This window comes from Triticum aestivum, chromosome 4A, assembly GCF_018294505.1.
Source record: "Triticum aestivum cultivar Chinese Spring chromosome 4A, IWGSC CS RefSeq v2.1, whole genome shotgun sequence".
NCBI classification, from domain to species: domain Eukaryota; kingdom Viridiplantae; phylum Streptophyta; class Magnoliopsida; order Poales; family Poaceae; genus Triticum; species Triticum aestivum.
In genome coordinates this window covers 392117454-392124979 of record NC_057803.1, presented here as the reverse complement: position 1 = coordinate 392124979, position 7526 = coordinate 392117454, and positions in this window count along the sequence as shown.

Here is a 7526-nt window from a genome sequence, read left to right as displayed (position 1 = left end):
ATCACAAACCTTAACACCAATTTTCTTACGAAAGCATAATTACTCATCAACATGACTCACATATTACATCAACATATCGCAAAACTGTTACAACGAATAAAGTTTATTGTGTCCAATGATCTTCATGAAAGTTTTTATTATATCCTCCTTGGATATCTGTCACTATGGGACTAGTTTCATATGTTGCTTTTGATAAGCTCAAACAAATATAAGTGAAGAACATGAGCATAAAAAATTCTTCTCTCAAAATAATTTAAGTGAAGTAAGAGAGAATTTCTTAGAAATTTTACTAAGTCTCAAATAAATCTAAGTGAAACATGAGAGCATTTCAAAAATACAAAAGCACACCATGCTCAAAAAGATATAAGTGAAGCACTAGAGCAATTCCATAGCTCAAAAGGATTTAAATGAAGCATAGAGAGCAATTCTAACAAGTGATGGCCTAATTTTGGCTCTCTCAAATAGGTGTGTCCAGCAAGGATTCATGACTAAAAATACAAAGAAAAACAAGCGAGGACTCATATCATACAAGACGCTCCAAGCAAAACTCCTAATATTTGACGAATAAAAATATAGTTTGAAGTAAAATACCGATGGTCGTTAGAAGTAGCATCCCCAAGCTTAGTTGCTTGATACTTCTTGAATATTATCTTGGGGTGCCTCGGGCATCCCCAAGCTTAGCCTTTTGGTAATCCTTGATCCTTCATTAATCGTAAACACACACAAAACGTGAAAACTTCAATCACACAAAAATCAACAAAACCTTCGTGAGATCTGTTAGTATAAGAAAGCAAATCACTACTATAAGTACTATTGCAAACCCCTTCATATTTTATTTTTGCATTATATACACTTTATTCCAACTTTTCTATGGCAAAAACTCTTCAAAGAAAACCATAGAATCATCAAAACAAGCACACAACGGAAAGAAAATAGAATCTGTCAAAAACTGATCAGTCTGTAGTAATCTAGGGATTTCGAATACTTTTGTAACTGCAAAAATTCTAAAAAATTAGGACAACGTGAGCAATTTGTTTACTAATCTTCTGCAAAAATAATCAATATTTTATCGCACATCTTTTAAGAAATAAAATTATTTTTTGGGTGCAAAAGTTTTTGTTTTCAGCAAGATCAAATCTACTATCATCCAACATGATCCCAAAGGCTTTACTTGGCACGAACACTAAACTAAACACAAAAACACAATCGTAATAGTAGCATAATTGTGCAAACACTCAAGAACGGAAGGAACAAGACAAAAATAAATTTTATTCATTGGGTTGCCTCCCAACAAGCGCTACTGTTTTATGCCCCTAGCTAGGCATGATGCAAAGATTCAAGTATTGTTATCTTTGGTCTTCAACTCTTCAATCAAGCACTTCAAATTTTTCAAGGAATTAGAATACAAATTTTCAATGAAAATATTCCTAGGAACATGTTTAAGGAACTCATTTTTGCACAAAGGATCTCTTATAGCTTCAACAAAATCCGGGTGAATACTAATCACCTTAAGATCTTCTTTACTACTATTGCTAGAAGTTGCACCCTTGTTCTTTGTAACTTGAGTAATCTTGCCAACTTTTATGGGAGTTTTTCAATAGTTTTACCGGAAGCAAAAGCCATACTTAGTTTACTAAAGATTTCTTCCAGTTTATCAATCCGAGACGGGCTTTCTTCAATTCTTTCATGAATTACGGTCCCCTTTTCTTTAAACAACTTAAAAACTTCTCCCGCTTTTGATCCAATTTCAGTAGGAAAATTAGACATCTTTTTATCCATGTTTTTAATATGTTGTTCGGTAAGGATTTTCTTTTCAATAGCATCTAGTCTTTCCATAACATGCTCAAGAGTCAAAGTTGTTTCATTAACCATAAGCGGTGGTGAACATAATAAATTTTCCGTAGCATTAAAAGCATCCTGAGAGGGACACATCGAGAAATTTCTACCGGTAATCGTATCAAGGATGAATCTATACCAAGTGGTGATGCCCACATAAAAACAGGGCAGAAGAACAACGGTAGATTTCTTACGGATAGATCTATAATGAGCATTGCAAATCCTATACCAAGCATCCTTTAAATTCTCCCTCCCCTTTCTTTAAAGTTAAGAACCTCGTTCTCGGGAGTGCACACAATAGAGGAAGAACTATCTATAATGACAAGAAGTGGCAAAAAAGGTTTCGCACAGAAACAGATCAGACGAGAAAACGGCAAACGGAAAAGAGGGCGAATAAATAGGCAAATTTTTGTGAAGTTGGGGAGAGGAAAACGAGGGGCAAATGGCAAATAATATAAATTGCAAGGAGATGAGATATGTGATTAGGAACCTGGTAGATGTTAATGATATCTCCCCGGCAACGGCGCCAGAAATTCCTTTTGATGCGGCTTGAACTAGCCAGTATTTCCCCAAAGAGGAAGGGATGATGCAGCATAGCTACAGTAGGTATTTCCCTCAGTGATGAGTCCAAGGTTGTCAAACCAGTAGGAGAACCACGCAACACCATGTAAACAGCTCCTATACACAAAGAACAAATACTTGCAACCCGATGTGAGAGGGGTTGTCAGTCCCTCACGGGTTAAAAGATAGGTAAAATTGTAGTAGATTGGATAAATAGATCTCGTGGGAACACGAGATAAAATAAATAAATGAAAATTGCAGCAAGGTATGGGGCTTTCAATTAATAGATCTGAAAATAAAAGCAAATAAAAATAGATTGTGAAGACAAATATAATAAAGAAGAGACCCGGGGGCCGTAGGTTTCACTAGTGCCTTCTCTCGAGAAAAATAGCAACGGTGGGTAAACAAATTATTGTTGGTCAATTGATAGAACTTCAAATAATCATAACGATATCCAGGCAATTACCATTATATAGACATCACGTCCAACATCAGTAGATCGACTCCTGCCTGCATCTACTACTATTACTCCACACATCGACCGCTATCCAGCATGCATCTAGTGTATTAAGCTCATGGAGAAACAGAGTAATGCAATAAGAACGATGACATGATGTACACAAGATATATTTATGTAGAAATAGACCCCATCTATTTATCCTTAATAGCAATGATACATACGTGTTGTTTCCCCTTCTGTCCCTGGGATCAAGCACCGTAAGATCAAACCCATCACAAAGCACCTCTTCCCATGGCAAGAAAAATCGATCTAGTTGTCCTAACTAAACCAAAGATTCAAAGAAGAAATGCAAGGCTATAACTAATCATGCATATAAGAGAACAAAAGACTCAAATAACTTTCATGGATAAAAACATATATCTGATCATCAATTCAAAGTTCATCGGATCCCAACAAACACACGGCAAAAAGAGTTACATCAAATAGATCTCCAAGAGACCACTGTATTGAGAATCAAGAGAGAGAGAGAGGAAGCCATTTAGCTACTAACTATGGACCCGAAGGTCTACAAAATACTACTCACGCATCATCAGAGAGGCGCCAATGAGGATGATGAACCCCTCTATGATGGTGTCTAGATCGAATTTGTCGTTTTAGGAACTTGCGGCAGCTGGAATTGATTTTCGTCGACCCCCCTAGGGTTTTTATAATATTGGGTTATTTATAGAGCAAAGAGGCGGTGCAGGAGGCCACCGAGGTGGGCACAACCCACCTGGGCGCGCCTGGGAGCCCAGGCGCGCACTGGTGGGTTGTGCCCCCCTCGGGGTACCCCCTAGGTGCTTCTCCGGCCCATTGGGTGTCTTCTGGTGCATAAAAAATCCACAAAAAATTTCGCTGCCTTTGGACTCCGTTTGATATTGATTACCTGCGATGTAAAAAACAAGCAAAAAACAACAACTGGCACTTGGAACTATGTCAATAGATTAGTCCCCAAAAATGATATAAAATGATTGTAAAACATCCAAGAATGATAATATAACAGCATGGAACAATAAAAATTATAGATATGTTGGAGACATATCAGCGACGAACAGGACAATGATAGCGATGACGACGGGGCCGAGCGGGAGGATGACAGCTCGGATTCCAGGTGAGCCTCGGACGCACCATCACCATCAGCTAGGCACTGGCAGCACCACCATCTGCACCTAGGTTTTCTTCCCTGCAGAGCGATTTTCTGGGGAGTTGGGTGTGGATGTTCCGCCTCCTCCAGCTGGACCCCGGCAGGCTTCCTTGTGGACTCCAGCTTCGTCTTCCCTGCCGGTGTTCCTCCTGCCGCGTTCCGCTGGTCCTGGAGGTGGTGACTAGGGCATCACCTAGCCGCTCTCTCCGTCCATCATCTTCGTCCGCACTCTCCCGATCTTGTCAGGCTGCATCCTGCGGGCGCTGACGGGGTCAGGCTAGGCTTCTGCCCAGGCACTCCTTTTGCCCTCTTCACCTCCCACTATAGGTCCTAGGAGGAGAGGGACAAGATAGGCATTAAGGGGCACTTATCTTTTTTCAATCCAAAAGCTGTAGGCACTTGGCAAACTTTAGTCTTAATTATGTAATCTTTTCTATCCATATTTGTACCCCATGAGAATTGTACTTGTTTTTCCTGCGCGTTAATGAAAAATATAAGCTTGCCGGCACTTGTGCATGTGTCATATCCATGCAAAGGAATAACTCCTTTATACTCTAAAGTAAACAAGATATCCCATCAAGGCACCTTGCTAGTCTCTTCCATCGCCTGCCGCAAGACTCTGCTTGGCGGGCTAGGAGCATGGATGAGAACTGGCCCCTAGCCAACTCATGTTCCCAAATGCAGCTGCAACTAGCGTTACCAAGGTAACCTTTGAATCAACGGAATGGGAGCACAAATGTCGGAGAGTGACATGGTTTCTGTACACACAAGTTTTTCTCACAGTGGTATAATATGAATTTCAAAGAAGAACTTATCTGCCTTATGTCGCTGGAGGCCAATATGCGAGCTCGTTCTCACTCCTTTCCTTCGGGAAGCTTTATCTGCGGTAGGAGCCCTGTTGTTAGTTTAGGGGAAAGAAACAGTAGCATACGACCTTATCCATATGAGCTAATGAATATAGCAAAATCATACTTAAATAAACATGCATGCCAGTTCTTGATGCCAGCGCTTCATTTTATTATCTGTGCTGAGGGTATGTGTTTGGCTTTGTACAAAGGGTTACATGCGCATCGGCAAGGCTTGTACACAAGGTGGTTGCCGGGGCTGAGCCTAGTAACCTCGCCTTACGGGTAGAATTTGCGAATATGCTCAATATTCCATGAGTTTTGCACCTTAATGCCATCTTCGGTCTCCAGATGGACTGCACCAGGTCTGGTGACTTGTACTACTCGATAAGGGCCTTCCCACTTCAGCGTCAACTTTTTGGAACCCATGGCGGAAAGAACATGCCAAATGACAAGGTAGCCTTCCTCATGGCACAGGGCATGAATTCTGCGGCTATGATAGTGGCACAAGGCTTGCTGGTACCGTGCAGCACACACATCAGCCCGGAGATGATCCTCCTCGAGCAGCACGGCCTCGTCATGCCAGAGCTTCTCTTTCTCTACTTCATTGTAGGAAAGTACTCGAGGTGACCCGTAGATGAGTTCCGTGGCGAGTACTACTTCTGTCCCATACACTAGGGAGAAAAGAGTCTGGGTGGTGGCTCGATTCGGTGTCATACGGAGGGACCAATGAACCATCGGCAGCTCGTCGATCCAGCCTCTGATGCACTTCTGCAGCCTACCAAAAGTTATTGTCCTGAGTCCATGCAGCACTTCAGCATTCATCCTCTCAGCATGACCATTACTCTGGGGATGAGCAACGGAAGCAAAGGAGACCTTGCTTTCAATGCTTTGGATGTACTGCATGAAGGTGTGGCTCGTGAATTGGATGCCGTTCTCAGTGATTATCCTAGCGGTCACTCCAAATCAGAACACCAATCCTTTCATGAACTTGATAGCTGACTATGCGGTCACCTTCCTGAAGGAAATATGCCCTAGAGGGAATAATAAAGTTGTTATTATATATTTACTTATTCATGATAAAGGTTTATTATTCATGCTAGAATTGTATTGATCGGAAACATAAATACATGTGTGAATACATAAACAAACACTGTGTCCCTAGTGAGCCTCTACTGGACTACCTCATTGATCAAAGATGGTTAAGGTGTCCTAACCATTGACATGAGTTGTCAATTGATAACGGGATCACATCATTAGGAGAATGATGTCATGGACAAGAACCATCCGTTAGCTTAGCATTATGATCGTTCATTTTTATTGATATTGATTTCTTCATGTCAAATACATATTCCTTCAACTATGAGATTATGCAACTCTCGGATACCGGAGGAATGCTTGTGTGCTATCGAACATCACAATGTAAATTGGTGATTATAAAGATGCTCTACAAGGTATCACCGAAGGTGTTTGTTGAGTTACCATAGATCAAGATTAGGATTTGTCACTCTGAGTATCGTAGAGGTATCTCTGGGCCCTCTCTGTAGTACACATCATAAGCTTGCAAGCAAACGACTAAGGAGTTAGTAACGAGGTGATGTATTATGGAACGAGTAAAGAGACTTGCCGGTAACGAGATTGAACTAGGTATGAAGATACCGATGACAAAATCTCGGGCAAGTAACATAACGATGGATAAAGGGAATTACGTATGTTGTAATAACAGATCGAGCGATAAAGATATTTGTAGAATATGTAGGAGACAATATGGACATCTAGGTTCCGCTATTGGTTATTGACCGACAGGTGTCTCAGGCATGTCTACATAGTTCTTGAACCTGTAGGGTCTGCATGCTTAATGTTCGATGACGATATAGTATTATATGAGTTATGTGATTTGGTGACTGAAAGTTGTTCGGAGTCCCGGATGAGATCATGTATATGACGAGTAGTCTTGAAATGGTTGAGAGGTAAAGATTGATATATAGGACGATGGTATTCGGACACCAGAAGTGTTTCGGGGGTACCAGGTACTTATCTAGTTACCGAAAGGGGTTCCGGGCACCCCCAGCAAAAGATATGGGCCTTATGGGCCAAGAGGGGAAACGCACCAGCCACAAGGGGTTGGTGCACCCCCATATGGGGCGGCCTAAGGAGGAGAAAGAAAGGGGGAACGGAAAGGAAAGTCTGGATTAGCATTCCCACTTCCTTCCCTCTCCCCCCCTCTTTCCTTCCCCCTTAGGGATACATGGCAGGGGGCGCGGCCAGGGCAGGAGCCCTAGGGCCGGTCGGCCACGTATGTGGTGCACCAGGCTGCCTCTCCTCCCCCTCCCACCTATATATATGTGGAGGGAGGCGCCTAGCACATGCCAGACAATGGTTTAGCCGTGTGCGGCGCCCCCATCCACCGTTTACACCCCCGGTCATATTTCGTAGTGCTTAGGCGAAGCCTTGAGAGGATCACTACACCATCACCGTAACAATGTTGTCGTGCTGATGTAACTCATGTACTACCTCGACGTCTGGCTAGATCAAGAAGGCGAGAGACATAATCTAGTTGAACGTGTGTAGAACGCGGAGGTGTCGTCCATTGGGTACTTGATCGGTTGTAGCATGAAGAAGTTCGAATACATCAACCGCT